A 22,698-nucleotide genomic window follows, 5' to 3' on the forward strand; every position below is an offset into this window, starting at 1 on the left:
TTTCCAATCTAAATGGAATGATACATTCTTGACCCACCCTGTATTAAAATCAAATGAAATTACTGTAAAATAAAATAAAATACCAGCTCCGGCCTCCCTGTGTGGAGTTTGCATGTTCTCCCCGGGCCTGCGTGGGTTTTCTCCGGGTGCTCCGGTTTCCTCCCACATTCCAAAAACATGCATGGCAGGCTGATTGGATGCTCTAAATTGTCCCTAGGTGTGAGTGTGGGCGTGGATGGTTGTTCGTCTCTGTGTGCCCTGCGATTGGCTGGCAACTGATTCAGGGTGTCCCCCGCCTACTGCCCGGAGACGGCTGGGATAGGCTCCAGCACCCCCCGCGACCCTAGTGAGGATCAAGCGGTTCGGAAAATGGATGGATGGATGGATAAAATAAAATGCTACAATGAAATAACCTAATTCAATAAGATTAAAAAAATACTACTGGATAAAATGCAATAAAAGATATAATACAATAAAATAAAATGAACGCAAAATGAAAATAACACGTGCATTACAATAAAATAAAAGAATAAAATTAAACACTGCAGTTCAATAAAATACTGAATTTAAGCATTCAAATACTGCATTAAAATGAATTTAAATACTGCAATGAAACGTGAACTAATGTAATCCTGCAATAAAATGAAATCATATCCTTGGACTTCTGCTCGCCTGATTTAACAAGCTAGTCAGAGGCCTGATTGAGTTTTTATTTGAAACGTGTCCCAACCATACATAATTTTAAAGGGGATTTTGTTAATTTTTTTTATATAACTCATTTTTGTTGGTATTAAAAAAGATAATCAAGAACAATATAATTACTGTCCAATTATACATTTCTATTTATCTCAGTGTATTATTATTATTATTATTATTCAAGATTAGGAGAGGAATCCCAAAATCCATGGCAATGTGGTTTTTTTTGTTTATTATTTATTTATTATACATTCAGCGGTAATGAAGTATTCACATCCCATTGATGTGATTTATCTTTATCGTGTGTAAAAGGACCAACATGCCTTAACACAAATCTATGGCTTGTGTTGTCACTGTCCAACAGATTAAAAAAACTTTTTTTTTAATATAGAATGACCAAAAAAAAAAAATGCTTGTGCTCCAGTGGTAGCGTGTTCAAGATATAATAACATGAAAAATGGTTTCCGGATAAAAAGAATAGAGAGACATACTTTTTTTTCACTTATCCTAGATTTTTAAAATACTGTGAGGGATTTTTATTTTTTATTTTATTTTATTTTTTTTTATCTGTCCTGATTTCCCTGAAGTTGAACATGTTACTTTTGTTACTTTTTGTTACTTTCAGCTGGCTTCTCAACCACAAAGTGTGTATGTGTGTGTGTGTGTGTGTGTGTGTGTGTGTCATCTTTCTCTGTACGAGCAGCCTGAGGGGATTTCTTTCATGCAGTCAGATGGCATCCAGGCAGCCCCCTCTTGCCTTTTTTTTTAAGACTTCTTTAACCTTGATAAATGAAGTTTCCGCGCGGGAGGGAGGAAAGTTGCATGGAGGTAAAGATGGAGAGAGAGAGCGAGAGTGAGTGGTTGAGCGTCACTGACTCCCCCCTACTGGCTCGCTTTCAGGATCAATAACAATCGGGGAGCTGCTGAGCACTCCTATCTGGCAAGTGGGATAGCGAGGGGGGAGGACCTGAGGGGGAGGTAAAGCAAGAACCTTGCCGGTGCCATGTCACGTTATTTCCCCAAAAGTATTCGGCTGTGCAGGATGTATAATTACTCCTGAACTTCCTGCCAGGAGCAAATGTAGGGTGTGACCTTTGGGGGCGCTCATCTGCTCTTAAAGCACTCTTGTTGAAGCTCAAGGATGATGTCATAGAAATGCGAACATAATATCCCACTCACTGAAAATGAATTTTTAATCCATTTTTGGTGCGCATTTTAAGCTCAATCAATCAGTGGGATAAACATAGCTGAACCAATCAGAGAAGAGAAAAAAAATCTGACCTCACTTTGAGGATTCGTAAAAGCTCGTGCCTCTGTTTGAAACAAAAAACAGCCATTTAAATTCTGTGTGTGTGTGTGTGTGTGTGTGTGTGTGTGTGTGTGTGTGTGTGTGTGTGATTGATGCCAGAACTTGGAATTCCAAAGGCGTTGGGCAAATAATATTTGCATGGCAGCATATCGAAGCTGAACTGTTATTCGATGAAAAAAAAAAAAGAACCCACAAATGACTGTTAGCTGCACGTCCACGACACGCGTGTGAAATGAAGACAAATGACTGGTGGAAATCAATTATTACCATTTTGTGTGTCTTGTCAATGTATGTTTGACTTTCTGATAAGGTTTGGGCTAGCAGAGAAGGCCTTACAGGCAAGCCACTGTCAAAATGATGGTTAAGTGACGTGGTCCTCCACAGTGTAACAGCGACGTCAGCGGATTTGCTAAGTGGAATCATCAGCAAAGCAAACAGATCAATTCCGAGGAATCAAATTATTTGGAGCCGGTTCTCAAAAAGGACCAGTTTTCGATTGCCGTCCCCACCTGCGACTGCCAAATCCCTGTGAAGTGTTGCAGAAGCATCTCCCGCTAACTGAATATCCGTTGCAGTCCAGTCTAATAGGATTATCTGATGCATTCTGTCTATGGATTTGTATAGTTTTGCAGCACATTATTAAGGAGCGGGAGGGAGTTTTGGAGTACGGACACCTGAGATTTTGATCTCCCTCCGGCTGACTCTAATCCTTCCTCACCGTCCCACGCGTCCGTTCCTCACCCTCTCGCCACGGCCCTTAATTGAGTGAGGCATCAGTTGACTGCCTCGATCACTGTTCGAGAGGTTGAACTCCCTTCCCGGGAGGGGAGATCATTGTCTCCGCTGGTTGACGAGTGTAATCCCCGCTGTGCCACCAACAGGGACCACGGGGCACTACCCTCACTAGCTTAAACAACCCTCACAGGGCATTAGCCCCCCTGGTGAAGCTCATGCCGAACATTTTTTAGGAATGGACTTTCAGTGGTGATTTGGGCTCAGGCGGTATTGTCTGTACTCAAGAAGGCATTTTGAGGGATGTTGGATTTGTTAGGTGCGAGTAAAGAAAAGAATGGGATCGTGAAATTGCATGAATGGTGATACCTTTCACATGAAATTTTAAAAAGGCTGAGGATCAGCGACCAAAACTAGTTGGGCGACGTAGGGGTACACTGTATTGTCGCTTCATTAATCTTACAGGCATCGATGTGGCACATTGATCAATGGCTATCATGAAGAGACTGAAATGATCTTTGTGAAGTGTTGAACACTTTCATGCACCCTGTAACCTGATAACATGATAAACTGTCCACTGTAGTCACCGCCGTCCCTCAAAGGGTTCCATTCCAGAGCGCTATTTCTTCTGTCCAGTCGACTTATTACTGCAAGCCGTTAGATCAGTGGTTCTTAACCTGGGTTTGATCGAACCCAGGGGTTCGGTGAGTCAGTTTCAGGGGTTCGACGGAGCCTCTGCCATGGAGGGCAAGACACACGCGACTCAACATATTAATTAGTTATGACACGCTCTCTAGGCCATCACTAGCTGCGGATGATCACATGACATTGCTTGTCCAATCAGTGCTGTGGGAAATTCAATTCGCTTAGCAGTCAACGTGTGACTGTCACGATAGTACGTCGTCAAAAAAAAAAAAAAAAGTATACTTATCCCTGGAAATTTTATTCACTTTTTTCTGTTTTTAATAAATGCGTTTTTTTAATGTCTTGAATTTGTAATATATATATTGGGTTTTTTTCACTCATGAAGGTTTCGGTGAATGTGCATATTAACTGGTTGGGTTTCGGTACCTCTAAAAAGGTTAAGAACGACTGTGTTAGAGGCATATTTGTCACAAATATTTGTACACTTATTTGCCCCCGCTTGCCTTTTCAACAACAGTTATTTGAACTGTAATCCTCGAGGTATCATTCTCACTTTGGGTGTGAAAGGTCCCGGGTTCAAATCTCGGTTGAGCCCTTGTAATTGTAGGGCCTGTGTAGAGGACTCATGAGATTCAATATCAACAGAAAAACAGCAATAAAACGAATAGGCTCAAATGTGATTCCTCTGTCGTAATTTCGATCTCTGTCCTTTGTGCCTCCGTCTTACTTAACAAATGCGTAGCAAATTCCAAAGTACTGCCTTCTCTCGTTTTGCCTTTTGCGCAATAGTACGGCTCATTGGTCAAGTAATCTGAGCTTTAGCGGTGCTGGGTTCTGAGTTCAACTCCCTGAAGACGCCCGACGTTTACACTGTTTACTTGGCGCAGCTCATAGTTAGATTTCTATCTGGTCAACTTTCGCAGCATAAGCGGTAGACTTGGCTTGTGGCGAGATTCCAGGGCGGGGGTAGGCAACTCTGGTCCTAGAGAGCCGCAGTCCTTCTTGTTTTCGACATTTTCCTCTTCCAACAGACCTGATCCAAATGACCAGCTAATGAGCAAGCTCTGTAAAAGCCCGATAAAGGTCCTGATCATTTGAATCAGATGTGTTGGAAAAGGAAAATTCTAAAACAAGCGGGACAGCGTCTTTCTAGGACTGAAGTGGCCTACCCCCTAGGCTTGAGATCGTGATGAGCTGACCAACAATATTGTACCACATGTTTATTTGTGTTTGTAGACTCAACCCCCGTCATGTTGCGTGTGTGTCCATGTTCATGCTCTGAGACTGCTCTGGGCAATGCCCAACTTGATGGAACGTGTCCGTCTCACCATAGAGACTGATGCAAGTTTCCTTAAACCCCATGCAGAGCCTTCTGACTGCAATTGGCACACAAGTCTTGTTGTGAGTTTGTGATCTAGGGGTGTGGTTCTACCATAAGGTGAGTGGTCCTGAATATTACCTGAGCCGTGAAATTGTAGTGGGTCAGCAGGTTGGCTCGTACATACATTCAAGGCTTGGTATGGAACAGGAAAAAGCAACACCGGTATTTCTAGTAACAGAGGGTTGTTGGTCTTCATGCTTTGTCAAACTTTTGAGCACATTCTGAATTAGACCCGAAAGGTTTATTTCGATTTAACATAGCACCATCGCTACAATTATAATTCAAGCATGATTCCTCTTTGCTGATCCTTGGGGTAGAATTCTCATTTTGAGTGCAAGAATGGATTAAAATTGTTGAGCAGTCCTCATTTAAAGGGACTGCAATAGTAGACGAGACGTAGATTGAGTTGAGACTTGGTGTAGATTCCAAAAATAAATAAACACAGTGAATTTTGTGGAGAAACTACTCCAAGAGTCTCAAGAGAACAAGCTATGAATAGCATTTATCTGGACCCAATGGCATATTTTTGTAAGAAAATAGATGCGTCACCCAAAATGTATGTACCTCTCCTACAAATCAGTGTCTCACTTTTTGACCTGAATCCTAGACTCAATTCTCAGAAGAACAGCTTTCCAAGACGTGCAAGTCCAATGCCAAGGGGCAGCACCAAAAGGCCCATTGACCCCGTTTCCCCCGTTGTCCTCTCAGCTTCAACACTGACAAACTCTCCATTTGCGTCTCAAAGCTCCCTCCCTCCATCCATCCATCCACCCATCCGTCCGTCCGTCCGTCCTTCCATCCATCCCGCCCGCAAGGCCACAATGCGTCGGCTGTGTCCCGCGGTGGCCACAAAGCAGCCCTGAACTAACAATATCACCAAGGCTTGCCTGGAAGCCGCCCAGGTCCATTGTGTTCGGTCAGAGGGGAGTTAACACCCATGTCTGAGCCCAATGAATAGCATTATTGTGTCTGAGACAAGCAGCGCACCCCCTTGTCCCACATCCGTGCCCCCTTGAATCCTACCCCCCCGCCCCCATTCTTAGATTTGCCTCTCATACTCGGCCACTCTTGCAACTTCCACCCAGTACCTTCTGTATTCCAGTGGAAGGCTGTTTCAGGGTTTTTGTTGTTGTTGTTGTTTGAGCGCAGAGAAGGCACTCCATTTTGGACATTTGGATGCTGTAGTGTGTTGAGATAGAGAGGGGGCTGAATTTGGCATTGGCTCTTTCTCACACAATGGAAGTATGAATCCCCCCCCCCCCCCCCCCACACACACACACACACCACCACCACCACCACCACCAAACTGCTATTATCATAAGAGAGTTTGCTGGAGGCATTTGAATGATTCAAGATGACACAAAAGCTACAAAGTGATTCTTTGACCACTTTAGAGCAGCACTGGTGCAGTCCAAATATTTCCGTTCCTTCACACGCTCTTTGGCATCAACACAATCTACTTCTTTACTTTGGAGTATTTTTTTCAACATGTAAATTGGGTCCTTTTGAATCGTTGGCAGTTTTAAGGATCATTTCTTCTATGTCCAATTTAAAAATATAATTAGGAATCTGGGCGGCCCGTTGGTCCAGTGGTTAGCACGTTGACCTCACAGTACAGAGGTACCGGGTTCAATTCCGCCTCCGGCCTCCCTGTGTGGAGTTTGCATATTCTCCCTGGGCCTGCGTGGGTTTTCTCCGGGTACTCCGGCTTCCTCCCACATTCCAAAAACATGCATGGTAGGCTGATTGAACACTCTAAATTGTCACTTGGTGTGAGTGTGAGCATGAATGGTTGTTTGTCTCTTTGTGCCCTGCGATTGGCTGGCAACCGGTTCAGAGTGTCCCCCGCCAACTGCCCGAAGACGGCTGGGATAGGCTCCAGCACCCCCAGCGACCCTTGTGAGGATAAAGCGTTTCAGAAAATGGACGGATGAATTTGGAAGCTTTCAGCTGAAACAAACCTGTTGTTTTCAGTGTCATTTTAACAACTCTCTGTTGCACGCGTTCTAAATTTTATTCGTATTGGACCGAGAATCTGCTGTTTGATGGCCCAACCTGGCGTAACATGTATTAAGAATGAGAAGAAGAGGAAGAAAGGTGACCTGCCCCAAGTGAACCCCACCTCTCGCCCAAAGTCCGCTGGGATGAGCGCCGGCAACCCCCGTGACTCTACTGAGGATAGGTGGAATGGAAAATGGATGAAAGGGTAGAAGAAAGAGCAAAGATGGAGAATTTGGTAGATTTAGATTTTGGTGAATTTAGTTGAATGATCATATCCGGCTGTCCAGTGTGTAGTTTTCATGTTGTGCCGTGCGTTGTGTGAGTCTTTACTTGTACTCGTAACTGCAAGCTGCCATATGATTGATATTCTGATTGGGAGGGAGTAAGATGGCAGCACTACTGATTCTGAAGGTCATGGGGCAGATTAGAGTGACATGGCAACACATACAAACGGATGTTGTATCAGGAATCCACATACATGCACTGGAAGCAGTGCAGCTAAGACAAACTCTACAAAATGAAGACAGCTGTGAATCAATTAATAAAATTTTATGGAACAAATTTTAGCAATTGGGTTGAAAATATCAGTCAGAGAATATCAGTCAAGTGTCAGACCTCCAATCCTAACGGTCTTTGCTCTTTGACATGAGGCGGTTCATGCTGCTCGCCGGGAGATGATACCAGAATATTCACCCCTGAACTCTTACTCAACTCCAGCAAAACTTACGATTAACAATTTTTTCCTCCTTGTGTTTGTGTCTTGCAGAGAGATGAGGCAAAAGATGAAAAGGAAGAAGAGGAGGATTTGGAGTGTGGGTGGAAGGAGGGATGGAGAGAAGACTTTGCAGGAAGCGGCTGAACCCGGAGCAGGTGAACACAGCTGTGGATCTCCATGACGGGCCTCGCTGGCTGCCTTCCTCGCACAGGCCCCCCGGCGTTTGCGTTCAGGGGTCCCGGCAAGCTGACAGAGGCCAGGCAGAGTGGGCAGGCGAGGGCGGGCCCGAGCCAGGAGAGATGCAGGTGAGGCAGGCGAGCCGAGGCGCCCGTCGCCGCCGGCTAGGAGCCTGCGTGCTGTCAAATCAATACGGAGGCTAGCAGAGGTTGGCCAGAACCGCCTGCGGGCCCCTTGGAGCCCTGGGACAGACCGCCAGTTCCCACCTCCATCTTTTTTTTTCCAGCTTCCTCCAACAGTCCTGGGCCAGAGCCCTCACCCTTGCACTCGCCCCACACATGGATGGATGTTTCGGTGTGGGCTCGGCCCGCAGGGATTTTTTTTGCCGCTCAATAAACATTTTGCCACTGAGAGGCGGGGACGCCAGAGCGGAAAAGAAGAAGCCAATATGTGGGAAAAAGCAAGAGCTTCTTCTTGATTCTGTTAGGATTCACAGAGGTGGGGGGGGGGGGGGGGGGACGAACAGGACGCTATCCAAGCCCAAGAAAACCTTCATCTCACGGGCTTGGATGAAAGGACAACTTCTCCAATCTGCTGCATTTTTTTGTTATTGCTTTATATTTCCTGAGCCACACTAAGAGCAGCCGCCTTCAGAGGATATGGAAGTGCAGTATTGATCTAGCAGGTGGAGCGGAGGAAAAGATGAGGGATTTCGCCGCTTCCTCACCGTTTGCAAGCTCAGGTCCACCGTTCATTGCTAATGAATGGCTGCTAATGAGCCTACTTTTTCCTTCCTCGTATAATAAGACTCTTTTTTATTTTATTTATTATTATTTTTTTTTTTACCTGTAACAAATCCTAATGTGAAGACGTGACATGGGACTTAAGGCATCAGTCCTGAAAATCTCAAGGCAGAGTTCCTACCTTTTGGTGAGTACCTTCACGTCACATTACGTTGTTGATATTGGCATCGGTTTGCTTGGCCTACAATCTGTATTGCCTGATGATGAATCGATTCTTTCAAGGATGCTTCCGTTTAATTTGGGCGACGGGGTTGCCGTCATAATTCTTGAAAAAAAACCCCAATATTTTATAATGAGTGAATTGTACTACCCACCTCAGTGATTTCCTCGAAATGTAAATTATACCACTTTCAATCTAGATCTGATCCGGATTTTTGTCTCTATCTATTTAAGCCTTGATTAGTTGGATCTAAAATCTGGCACCAGTACCATTTGCAGCCTGTTACACGTTTTTTATTGGTCCGTATCAGGAGTTGATAAGAGAAGGTCAAATTAAACATCACCCACAATTTTAAAAAAAAAGAATAAAGTTGAACGTTACAAGTCATCACACTTTTTTAAAAATTCTTTAAAAATGTGAAGAAAAAAAATTATTAAAAATAAAGTCACATTTTTTAATTGGAGATATAACACTATTTTTCTATTTAGAATATTTTATAAAATTTAATATTACTGTATATCATGCAATCTATACAAATAACTTTGCTTTGTCATCAATAGTACCTAGCCAAAGTGTTTAACTCCTTATCATATCATTACCCAAATTTTTTTTGAGACAGTTTTTAATTAACTGCCACAATATTAATTTTTTTTTAAAAATCGCTACATGCTTGCTAAAAATGTAATATATTCTTAATGTGTTATGCTGCAAATTTTCTATTGAGGGAACTGGTCTCTTCTTGTGTGCTTACTTTGAGATGTGTTTTTACTTTTTTTTTTTGGAAAACATAAAAAAAAAATGACTGATGCAATTATGGTCACGATAGGTCGATCGAGACTATATTGGATTGTTTATTTCGTTCAGGTTTTACAAACATAAGGTGACATTGTCCCCCAGCGCCCCTCATTTTTCTGTATGTGGGGGAAAAAAATGTCATCCCTGTCGTATACTGTTGGCGATTGGGCATTTGACAAAAGCATGAACCTTGGCAGATGTGCACTCTCAGGCTGTTGTTGCTGGGTGATAAAGTCAAAATTAGCGCATAAATGCAACAGCGGCTCCTCTCACAGGAGCCTTGTGATTGCTGTGTCGTTTTTGTTATTATTGCATGTACCAACTCATTACAGCGCGACTCCCGCCAATCTCCTGGCACGCGGCGAGACTGGCGCCTCGAGTTTTCCTTTTCCTACCACCTCCGCCTGGCAACAGTGCTTACAAAATGGCCGATCGCTATCTGCCAGCTGTCTCGCTCGGCCAAGATGGCGCTCGGGCGGTCTCTTCGAGTGCCCGCTGTTTGCCATCTGCCCTCCGAATGTTAACGGCTATGCAAATACACCGTAATTGCATTTGCATGCGCTCCATCCGTGCCATTCCTTCCCCCATTTTTTCAGCTGTAAATAAAAGCGTTGAAAGAAAAGCCGAATAAAAAGCTGCCCGGCTGCTGATTGAATAAGCCGTGAGGGCAATTAGCGGGTGAATGTCGCCTGCGTGGCCCGCGTCTTAAGCATTTTAAGCTCACCTCATTACCTATGCAAATGCCATTTTCTACTTTTGGATCGGAGCCTTCCACTTGCACCCGCCAATTTTTGGGAGACGCTGCCGTTGTTGCCGCATTGTGCCATATGTGACATCTGTGCCGGGCTTCATGCCTCCGCTGACAGGCACACTGTAAAGGAAAGGAGCGTCCAATACATAATGGCCTCATTAGCATGCTCGCCAATCCCTGCTATAGGCCCTGGTGTGCTGCTGTGCCGTGGGACCCGGCGGTGTACGCCCTTCTCACAGCACTCAGCATGCAACATTGTGTTAACACCCACCACCCCTCTCCCCAGCCACCCTCATACACACACACATACACACACAATGCGGCGCTTTATTACGCCTTGTCAAAGCGCGGGGGGATCAGGGCTATCCGTGCACAAGCAGCGGGATGCAGGCTGCTGTGTCGTCGCAACAGTGCTGGTGAAACCCCCCCCCTCGCTTGCCGTTTTTGTGTCTGTGTTTATGTTTGTGTGCGATTGGCCGTTTCATGGCGAGCCCCTCAGGTATTTGGGGTTGTTTTCACCTGTCAGGGCTAATTAGGAGAGGACCCTCTCTATCTGCGCACCCCCTGGAAGTAGGCCATCATCCCGTCGGAAGACTCGCCGCCTGCTTGCTGACTGTTAGGACAGCACACGGCAGTCTGTTACTGCTAGAAATTAGTCGGGTATTTTTATTAAACAATTTACACCGGCAGCTTGACTTAAGAGTGGACCAACTGTGTTTCAAGTTGTGAGCCATTGATTGGATGGCGTTTTTGTTATATTTTGATTATGTATACACTGCCCATTGGGTTTAGTGACAGAAGAAAAGAAAAAAGGTGAGCCGCAATCACTGATGCTCCTTCAACCGTTTAGACAAACACTAACAAGCAAATGCAAAAATGAGAACACTCACAAGGAGCATGGAGCAGATGCTCACACTTAAAAAGCCCGCATTAATGACTACAGACCCTGATGTCACTCACTAAAGGCACACGTTAACGCACGAGTACTGCAGAAGTTTGACTTCATTACATTTGCATTCTCTTTAACTATGTTGTTATGTTATTATATTTATATTTTGCAATATAGTGCTATTTTTCATCAACTGGCCATTTGCCTTAACCAGAAAGTAGTTTTCTTGTTACCTGCAAAACCTGATCATGAAGACAGACATCAAAAAGTGAATGCTAAGCCCCTTGCTAACCAAAACAGCAACACTTTAGCGCCAAAAACAGACTTTCATGTGAAGTTCGCAGATTTACCCCACATTTCAGTATTAAAGATGACCTTACATCGTGGTTGCACCTTAATGTTGTACGTTTTAAACTCCACTTGATATTAATGTAATATCAAAACTTATTGTGACAAATTTGTGCAAAGTTCTTCTCTTTCTGATTTTGCGTGGTAGGCACTTTGTAATGCGCATTGCTGCCCCCTTCAGGTCTGGAGTATAACATTGACAACATTTTTGACAAATCGTTTTTTTTCTTGTTGTTTGTTTTGTTCGGCGCATCATTGGGTTAAAACGTGCCTTGTCAGTCCTCACAAGCAGACATAAGTCTTGCATGCCTCTTATCTGTCATTAGCATAATAACAATGGAAGTGCCATATGTTTTATACAGCAGCAGAATGAACATAACCCACAACCAGGTTTACTTAACCACGCGCGCGCGCACACACGCACACACACACACACACACACACACGCACACTTGTACAAAGAGTAATTCTAATCCATTGACTGTTTGCATTCACACTTACTTAAAGGAAATAAAGAAAACACTCCGCACCCACCTTCTCCTGCAGAAAGCTTTTATGCTAATGAATGCAAGTGATGCTGTGCATTTCGGTGGCAAACTGCGCAGATGAGCTTGCTTCAGGTGGTCTGCAGTATGGTGCAATTTCATACGGAGAGTCAAATGTCGATTTGTTAATATTAATATATGAATATTTTCCTGTAGGAAATAAATGAATTAGAAAGAATCCCAGCATCAAATTGTCACCATCATAAAACCTTGATTAAATATACGGGCAATGCTTTAAGAAACATGTTAACATTCTTTACTATCATACACATTTCAAATAAATGAATAAACTATGATATTGAGACACACTGCACCGGTAGCCACTTGTCTTGCAAAAAACAGTTCACCCATGAGTGTACAGAGACCATGACAACACTTTCAGATGGCAAAAGTAGTCTGACTGGGTACTCATGTATTACAGATACTTGTGCTTTGGTCCCAATATTCAGTCACGGCTGGTGCAAGCCCGGAAAGAAAATTGTTGAGCGGCATCAGGGAAGAGCATCTGCCACAAAATTGTGCTCATCAAACAAGTAACTCATGTGGTGACCCGTGAAGTGAGTCGCACCAACAACTCCTGTGCACACTATAAGCAAAAAGTAAATTTGAATTTGAAATTTGAATAATCGGTTTGCTGCTAAAGCCATACCAATACTGTATGTACATATTCTGTTTTGCAATACTATTTCACTATAATTCTAATTACTTATGTAACTGTAGATAAAAAGCCAAGTGTGGAGAGTCTCTGTGCATCAATTTGAGTCAGTGAACAGGGCAACTGATCATTGCTAAAAGCTTCTCAAAATATCCACACTCTCTTCATTGTTCTTATTTTCCTCTTCTTTGTGACCATCCACTTTTTTCTTGACAATCACGCCATGTTTTCGTAGTTTAGCAAAAAATAATATTGTCCAAAATATTGCATTGTGGTGCCTTAAAATATGCTACATGGTACCCGTTTTTCGATTGCGGCACATCAGTTGATGTGCTCTCAGTCACTTGGCATGTGGCGAAGTATCGCCAACTGTAGTTTTTTTTCCTGTTGATTCGCTTGAGTCGTATTTAGCTGCGGGACTGAAAGCTAGCAAGCATTTGCTAGCAATTTATTTAACATGTACCTACTAATGGTGTGAACTGAGCAACAAAAAAAATGCTTGAATAGCAAATGATACCGACTGAAAAAAAAATCCTGTGTTTTATTTTATTTCCAGATCTTACTTCTCGGAATGTATTGTGTCATCGTCATTCATGCTCCCTGCTTCATGTTCCTATATATGTCGCTGCTGTCCCTATATGTTTCCGCTTTATCAGACCCAAAAATATCAATTACTCAAGATTTGGAAGGCTTTTTTAAATATCATTCTGTCAACTTTGACAAGGTACCAACACTTCCCAAAGATCTATTCAATTACAGTTATGTATCCTTTTTACGAATGACAATTTTGAGAGTGGGCTTAGTTGTGCTTTATTCAGATTGCTTGCTGCTTTTTATTTGCTTCCCTATTGATTTTGTTCGCGCGTGCGTGTGTGTGTGTGTGTCTGTGTGTGTGTGTGTGTGTGTGCGTGCATGTGCGTGTGTGTGTGTGTGTGTGTGCGTGTCGCATTGATGTAATACTTGCTGAAAGCATTTACAGCCATCGCTCAATTCTTTTCAGTCCCGTTCCACTTGTCTTACGTGCCTTCTTGCAACCAAGCTGAGGCGCAGCGATCGTTTCTCCTCAATTACTTCATTTCATTGGAGTTCAACGGGCATTTTCACTCAACTTGGAATTCAAACCAGTATCACTTTTTGTCTTCAGACTTCAGCTCAGTGACCCAGCTAACGTTTTCACATTACTAAATGTGTTTTGCATTTCGCCAAAGAGGAAAAGTATCATGATATGAGTACAGTATATTCTTATGTAGGAATCTGCTCCCGTTGCTACAAAGGGAGTCGCCCTAAAGTCTTATTACGAATTCTGGGAAAGAAGTTAGGAGTTTGGGCAATTTGGGGGGTGCATTGCTCCAAGTCAGTGATTATGTCATCGCAACCGGCTGCAAACGCTGCGCCTGGCCAGACAGGCACTGAAGGGCAGAATTATGAAGCTAGAGTGGAATGGAGGCTGCATGAGGAGAAAAAAAAAAGGAAATGAAAATGGAGTAGTGCTGCATGTGTGATTAAACTGCCTGCTCGCACTCAAGTGAAAGGCCACACTGCTCGACACAGACATGGCCCTAATGAAAATATGACGCCAACCCCATGTATGATGAATGATGTGCATGAGTGCATACAGCCTACGTGCAGTCGCGACGCTAAGTAGGATTTTGTACTGAAAAGCTTTGCCTTTTGTATTCTATTGTATGGAAACCGGTGCCCTATAGCCCCTTTTGTAAGTGCGAGGAACCCTATTTGGTCATGGACTTTTGCCTTGATTAGGCAACATTCATTGTCCAATGTGTGAACATTTTTACATTTTCATACTTCATTTGGAGTGCACTTGAGAAAAATGTTAAAAAAAAAAAAATTCTATCCTGATTAAATGTTTCTTTTTGTTCTTGGCATTCCCTTTCCTTTTTGGGATGTGATTTAGTTGTAATAAATAAATGAATGACGAAAGGTCTTATGTTTCTCATGATGCTCCAATTTATTAAAAACATAATGTCGGTTTTGTATGATTTCCTACTCAATTGTTTTGCCCTTGTAGGTATATATGCATAATCTATAAAGATTCAGTCCAAATCTGTCCTTTACAAAGAAAAGAATGTTCACTTTTAAATTTGTGGATTTAGCATTGTGGTGATTGCACAGTGTGCTCTTTCTAATATTTTGGCTTGTGTTACAATTAATATGATTGCATATACACAAAATAAGGTCTTCAGTGTCATCTAGCCATGTACAACAAAATCTTTCCGTCCAGATGCCGAGACTTCGCATCAGTCATCCAGCGAGCGTGGGAATGGGCTCGATGATGATGACGATGACGATGGGGGAGTCTGTGTAGTGAAGGAAGTTGCACTTATTATGTGGCTAGACGGCCCGGCTGCACTGACGTCCATTCAGAAACAGGTTTGGAATGATCGCAGGGGGTCAAGGTCAGGGGTGTGGTAGTGCACCAGGGGGAGGTGTTCGTCTGTGTGCGTGTGTTTGCATCCTCCCCTCCCCTCCCCCCTCAGCTGGCCGACTGTGTGTAAGCTGTCTCCGTGTTTGCTTATTTTATAAGCTGCTTCTTATTACTTTGCTCCATGGACAACTTGGTGCAAAAAGGGATAGGGGGGGTGGGGGTGGGGGGGCGTGTAGTTGTGGTTGGGTCGGGGGATTCATCACCACCCACCTTCTGGCCCGTCTCCAGAAGTCCAAATCAAGCCAGGAATCAGTCCTGCATCTCTGTAGCCCACCCTCCCGGTCAAATAAGCGCCCCCTTTACAGCACCATGGAGTGAAACCCGGTCAGACACTTTGACAGCCCCTCCACCAGCCCCAGCAACACCCCCCTGGTTGTCTCAGTCTGCTGCCTCCTGTAATTTAACATGTCAGCTCAGGGTTCATCTCGTGTGCACCCCAAAGTAGGTAGCCAGGCACCTCTTACACTTGCCGCAGCCGTGAACATCGTATACAGGACTGTATAGGTGTCTTGAGATACCACAAGGTTTTTTTTTTCGATTATATTTTGGCACCCGTAAAGAACGTGTTTCCTCTATTTGATGTCAAGTCTCAATTACCGGTAGTCTATTTTGAATGAATAAACACATGTGCCATAAGAGATACTGTACCTTCCTTTTAGCAGCTGTTTAAAAAGAATAAAGGGAGTAACTATCATCATGTCAGTTCAGATGGTATTGTTCACACACGGACTTAAAGAGTTAATTGCTAACAACAACAAAAAAAAAGAGTGGGGAAAAAGTGCTCACGCAGCTACTTGTGTCAAGAAAGAAAAAAGACTGGTAAAAATAGAACGACTGATTCAACTTCATTTACTTGAATCAAAATAAAAAGAAAAAAAAGAGTACAGACTCCATACCGGTATATAAGTACAAACAGTAAAAATCAACACTGCTTATCCTCTATGGGTCAACTCGGCACAATGAAAAAAATGAAATCTACACATAAGATACTGTCACACTTATTGGGCTCTATTTCAGGAATTTTCAGTCCATGGTACATTAAGGTCCCTGGAAAAAAAAATATGTTTGTTGTCATCCAATCATATTGAGAGCTGTAGAATTTACCTCTTGAAAGTATAGTCTGCTTTGGAAAGGTGAGAAATTACTCTGGCGGCTAAATTTAGACGATAGGACCTCCAGAAGTTCCTACTTCTGAGCTAAGATTCCTGCAGTTGAAATGTGATAGTTTTCATTTATTAGGGGGGGTGCCAAAGGAGAAACAGGCAGCTGTCAGGTTGTATTTGAAACACGTGTTAAGATATTTCATTTCCAAATGAAGAATGCTCTTTAAAAGCTGTAATACCATTGGTAATACAAATGTAATTTGCTACTTGGATACTTTTAATGGAGGAATATGAAAAAAAAAATCAAGGGCACTGGACGGAAGTAGCGTTCTCATTTTCCACCATTGGGGGCAATTCTGCTTCATTGGAAAAAAAGAAAGAAAGAAAGAAAGCAGTTTTCCTTCATCCCCTCAACACAAGTCGGCCCCTCTCTTTCTCCTCGCCTTCGCCTGGAGGGAGGGGATGGGTGGAGCCGTCGTCCACCCGCAACAGAACCAACCTCCCGTCTCCCGGCCACCTCATCGTCTCAGCCCTCGCGTTGAAATCAAGCTTAGCGACGACATTCGGTGACCGCTCACCTTGTTCACACACACACACTGCAGCCACCCACTGCTTAAATCCCTATCAGCATGTCAAGTTAAATGTCTGCCCAGCTGGGGTTGACACACATGCATGCACACGCACGCAGGCATTGACACACCACCATCTTTTGCTCGCTCCCAGGCTTTAGCCTTCATCCCCGCTGACCCCTTTCACCTCGTCTTTTCCTCCCCGCCGCCTCTCCTCCGAGCTACTAAATCTGCGCCCGCTTTATAACGGCCCACTTTTTTATTATCAAGTTATTTATTTATTTGATTCTTTTTCAACCAGCTTTCTTCAAATGCTGCTCTGTACCCTCCGGCCGCACCTCCCCCGCTCACCTTTTACATCGTTGTGATTAAAAAGTTGCGGGAATCCTCCATCCTCTAAATTTGTCGCGACAACAACTCCGGGGTCAGTTTATCTGCTAATAAAATCAGCAGCTGAAATATCTGCAGTATGAAATAAGGTGCCATATTTTTTCTTATTTTATTATTTTATGTACTGCTCCCAGAAAACATATACAGTCAACGGGAAAAAATGGTCCTATTTAATCATTTTGAAGCTGAGCCAAGTCATAAGTGGCTTGTAACGTAAATTACTTCAAAACCATTCAAATGGCAGACCTTTGGAAATGTACACAAAACGGTATATCTATTTTTTAATCCTCCATAAGACGCATTACTTTTGAAATTGTTTATTCTAATTGTACCATATGTCTGACAGATTTTGCGCTATTAAGCTAGGTTGAGACAGATCAAAAACATCGGGCAGCGCCACGTGTCTTACTTGCATTTCTTTGTCACACAACTACACAGGGGTTGTTTCGAGCAAAGGGGCTTATCCTCTGACAAATGGCAAACAAACTTTAAACATCGCTAGTCAATCTGGTGACCGATGGTTGTGTTATTACTTTGGCTAATGCTAAATGCTATCTTAGTTGACAGTTCAGTTGCTGGGAACAAGTCAATGCCCTCAACATTAACGAGCTTTTTTGCCAGGCCCCTGCAGCTATTGGAAGCTGGATGTTTCGTTGACCTTGTGCCGGTCTGGTCCTTCATTATAACTTTGGAAATATGCTGCCAGAAAAGCTCGGCTTGTGTTGGGTCTAACCAGAGACACAGAAGCAGGACGCAGTCCTAGTCCTGGTATGATGAAAACATATAAACACATGCTAGCAATTTAGATGAGAATGACAATGCAATCATAATAGGAAAGAATTTGATTTAACACATGATAAAAAATATTTTTGGTTGGGAGGCTAGAACTGATTAATGGCATGTCCATTAGTTTCAGTGGAGAGAGCTGATTTGTGACTGTTGTGAGTGACGAGTGTGGTCATGGAACAGATTAAACGCATCGCTCAAGGCGCAACTGTCCTCTGTATTTTACCCCTGTTTTGCAAGGGTGGCCAAGATAGGCCTGAAATGGTGGGGCTCCTGGATGAAAGCTAGCGAAGTAAATGAGCGGGCATGCTAAACGGTAACAAAACTTGACATTGTTTTAACAGCAACTTGATCATTTGGCTCCAATATCCAAACTGAGCAGTAACGTTAGCACTGATGCTAACATATAAAACGGGATGTCCTTGACCGTTCCATTTATAATCTAATTCACTAAAATAGAAAATCTAAACAGGCCAGTCCTTACTACAAACCATTGTACCATTCGCACGATTTTGAAGGTTTTAGTTTAATCTAGTTATCACAATGTCTAAAGACAAAATTAATTGATCACATGTAGCAGTCAGCTCTCATACAAATCCTTCATCTTCCGTTAACCCTTTCATGCACCCTATAACTTGATAAAATCATAAGCTGTTCACTGTGGTAGCAGCTGTCCCTGAAAGGGTTAAAGCTATATATATAAATTTGATACTTTCTTTTTGGGGGAGTGACAATAACAAGCATGCAGCCTTCTCTACTACAGCAGTACAGTTGCTATCTTCTTGAAAATGTATTCACATCATCTCCACATCCCACTGGCACAATATTAACAGGCGAAGTTATGGCAAGTTGAGACCCCTGCCAGTGAATGAACTCTTATTAAAAAATGTGTGTGTGTGTGTGTGTGTGTGTGTGTGTGTGTGTGTGTGTGTGTGTGTGTGTGTGTGTGTGTGTGTGTGTGTGTGTGTGTGGAGGGGGGCTGGTCTTTAATTTGCAAACAAAGCATGCAGGCCCTTCATTTTACTCATTTTTTTCCCATCAGGCATGGCGTGGACAGCACAGGGCTTGACAAGGATGGGGTCCTTGCTGCGTGCACGTGGCGAGAAGGGAAGGGAACGTGGACCATGTGGAGGTGTGTGCGCACTTTCATCATATAGTTGTCTCAACATTGTTAGTCAATTACACACACACACACACACAGAGCGATCTACTGTTTGTGTGCGTGTTTGCCTGTGTGTCAAGAGATGCTCCTGATGTTGTTGTGTTTCATCAGTCGTGCAGCAACGGTGAGAGCAGATGTTCGCCCCTCACCTGTCAAATTGTGGCCTTTGTTTTGGAAGAGAAATGTCTGAGAGTGAATTGAAAGTACCATATTTCCTCAAATCGCCCCCTTGAAACCAAAAATAACTTGCTGTCTAACAAGTGTCTGCTTATTTCTCCTTGGGTGTTTGTCAATACACAGGGACAGGCAGGGCTGAAACGACAGGATGTATCGAGGAATATGGAGTACCACAAATTATTTGATGGGGGAGGGGGGGGGTGAAAAATATATAATCATACATTTTCATTTCATACAGTTTACCTCACCCCCTATCCATGCGTTACTGCTTTGGCACTCATGAGAACTAAAAGAATTCTGACATGTTTCTCATCAAGCAGGATCTTCATAGGCTGAGTTTGAAGAAGCAGTTTACACAGTGCACCAAAGCTTTAAATCCTCATCCACACCTTCCTGTGTGAAGGGAAGGTTCCATAGTGCGACGCTCCATGAAGGGTGGGGGGGGGTCCAACGTTCCAGTCATGCTCACTGGTAACGAGTAAAAAGGGCACAATTGAGCGCAATCCAATGAGGCATGTGTCGATTGTTATGAGAGGAGAAATTGTACAGAGCTAACACACAGAATGCAGGTTACAAGGACTTTTGACTAACATGCAGGGTTGGGATGGTTACCTGTTAAAAAAAATGTAGTCAGTAATATAATCCAAGTACCATTATATTAATGTCGCTTGTTTACTTTAAATTACTTTTGGATTTGTAAATGGCAAAAAAAAAAAAAAGACAAAAACGAAATATGCTAAATATCAAGTATATCTTTTATGACTGTCTTATGTTTAATTAATATGCCGGAGGAAGGTTCAAATCCAGGATCTCAGAACTATCAGGCCGCCAGGCTAACCACTAGTTCACCATGCTGCTTGCCTCACGACACTACTTTTAAAACCTATCCACATTACAGAGTGTGTTTTTTAATTACCGGTACCAAAAATTTGGGGGAAAAATACTTTATGAGGCCTACCTTTGCAGTTAGGAGTAGACACGGTTGCCACATAATAAACGACACAAACGATCTGCTTCTCTCAAATCCTTTCTCTTACCACTTAGGCCTCAAAACTGACATTTAGCTTGTTGTTTCGTACCTCCACACCGCCTTTACGTTATTGACAGTGGCGTTATTTTTCACTTTCAAGTGTCACACCGGGGTCGCGCCTTCCATTTTCAACCTCCTTGGGTCTTTTTTTTTTTTACACACGGCGCCGCACCTTAAATCACACAGCGTATGTGTCGCATACGCTGTTTGTGTGCGTGTGGACGTCTGCACGCTCGTCGGAATGCGTACTGTTAGGGCCGCTATTAAACTGTCTGACTGCATCAAGCGCACCCAACCATAGAGTACTCTGTGTGTACGGTGTGCAAACTTCTCATGGCAGGCCACACATTGGGCATAACGTCAGAAAGAATCTGACTTTCAAACATGTTTTTTAAAAATATGAAATCAACATCAACAAAAGCCGAATCAGCCACAGCAAACGGTCTTGCATCAACCGTCTTTGCGCATGTGTAACAGGCGAGTCATTACATAATTGTGTTATATTGAACTTGGGCGGGTGGATGCACTCACACTTATCAACAATATTGACTTTTCTGTAACTACTAAAACCGTTTTGAGTTCTGCCAATTTACATCTTCAGCGTCTGTGCTTTCTTTCTCCCTGCTCCTCTTAACGGCGCAAAATCGAAATTTGCTCTTCCATGCTGTGGTTGACCTGCTCGTTTTATTCCACATCGTATTTTGCAAGCGCAGACTGAGAAAAAGTCTCCAGTATGTTTCTTGAGTTTCAAATGGAGTTCCTGTCGGCTAAAACCTAAACAGCAGTTCCGATGGATTACTAAAACAGAGTCATGTGACACAAGTCTCTGTGACAAACCGAAACGGCTCACGCGGGCAATCATAAATGTAGAGAAAAGTACTCGTAGCGAGCGGAATATGTCACGGAATTAATTTGTTTGCCAAAGACTTGAGTTGATGTTGGACTTGGTGCCTAAGCGACTCTACTTGACTTACTTGATTTTTTTTTTTTTTCCACAGTGATTTGGGACTTGCTTAAGACTTGAAGGTTATGACTTGAGACTGAGTTGTGACTGGCATTTATGTGATTGGTTGATTTAATGAACCCTTTCGCGCACCAATAATAATAACATGTAACCTGATAACATGATGGTCTGTCCAGTGAAGTACCCGCTGTCCCCGAAAGGGTTCGTAATATGTTTGTTGCTGCGGATTTGATTTGCACTAGCGTGTCACTGCACCGCATACAGAAAACGACCATAATTACCTTCATGAGGGGGCTATGAGATTTTTTCGAGGTGTGCCTAATGATTTGTCCGGTGAGTTTATTTCATGTGCCTTTTTCCTCACGTTTTCGGGCTGTGGCACAATTACAACTGGGATCGGTGGCGCAGAGAGTCAGACAGTTCAGAGGATCTACTAGACAGTCTGACTACACTGCTGGACAAGTTTGCTTTGGTTGTGGGCCTTCCTCAGACCTTGTACCCGGACCTCAATAGGACATTAGGTGGGAAGCGTAGCCTGAATGGCATGTTGAGATCCCTCCAAGGTCCTCACTGCTTCCCCCCAAAAAAGCTGCACCCCTCACTTCTCAGACCCATTGAGGGGGTCCCACCAGACGCCCTCCACTCGTCAGCATCGTCTCTGCATAAATTACAGTCAGCTAACCAACCTCCCTTGTGTGCCGTCTCCCAATCTGCTGCTCCGAAGACCCCCATCCCCTGCCCCCTCTCCCCCGACCCCAAAGGATCTCCTCTCCTCAAATCATGCACGTTACGCCCATTTCCTCTGCGGCGTCTCCTCACTTTTTACCTCTAAATCTCCGGCTCCCTCTCGGGCGGCCTCCTTTATATTCCCCGCTTTGGCTCTCCGTCTCCAGTCGTCCCGCTTCTCTCCTCCTCCTATTCAGCCTGGATATTGTTTACATCTGTCTCGCTAATCAACATCAGAGCCGCAGTAGACCTCACAGATGTTGTAATAATGCAGGCGGATTATCAGGTTTAACACTCAGGCTTATTTAGGGGAGCCCCCCCCCCCCCCCCCCGCCCTGCGCCCCCACTCCCCATAGTCTGTTCCTCTGGTGTTTGACCTCTTATTCCTGAGCTGGGATTCAGCAGTCTTACACTTCTTGGATTTGACTTTCCATCCGAAGCATCTTCCAACACGGAATTTGTTTGATCCTGCTCGCTGTAAATTGATCACAGCTTGGATTATAGTCAACCCCAATTTATCATGGGGAATATGTTTCATCCCAGCCGCAAAAGCAGAAAAGCCACAATACTTCTTAAAACGTGCTTCCTCAGCACCTTTCTTGCTCGCACAGTTCCATAGATAAGATGCAAAGCGTGCTTGCTCCCAGTTTACTGTCGATGGCCACTGATGTTTTGTCTTTAGCGGTGCGTGCGCTGCGTAGCACGCTTAGCAGCTAGCTTCCTTTCTCATCATGGTGACGGTC

General features: G+C 43.6%; 1 long non-coding RNA gene across 1 annotated transcript in view; it reads left to right on the forward strand.

Moving 5' to 3' along the window:
* LOC147202400 (uncharacterized) overlaps window positions 1-22,698 on the forward strand; it is a 48,273-nt gene that overhangs the window by 18,958 nt on the left and 6,617 nt on the right. The window contains exons 3-4 of the long non-coding RNA XR_015101411.1: window positions 7,531-8,586; window positions 18,939-19,028. This is a non-coding gene — a long non-coding RNA (uncharacterized LOC147202400). The remainder of the gene's footprint in view (window positions 1-7,530; window positions 8,587-18,938; window positions 19,029-22,698) is intronic.

The sequence above is a fragment of the Hippocampus guttulatus genome, chromosome 7, assembly GCF_054856545.1.
Source record: "Hippocampus guttulatus isolate MCC_2025c chromosome 7, RoL_Hgut_1.0, whole genome shotgun sequence".
In the NCBI taxonomy this organism is placed as follows: domain Eukaryota; kingdom Metazoa; phylum Chordata; class Actinopteri; order Syngnathiformes; family Syngnathidae; genus Hippocampus; species Hippocampus guttulatus.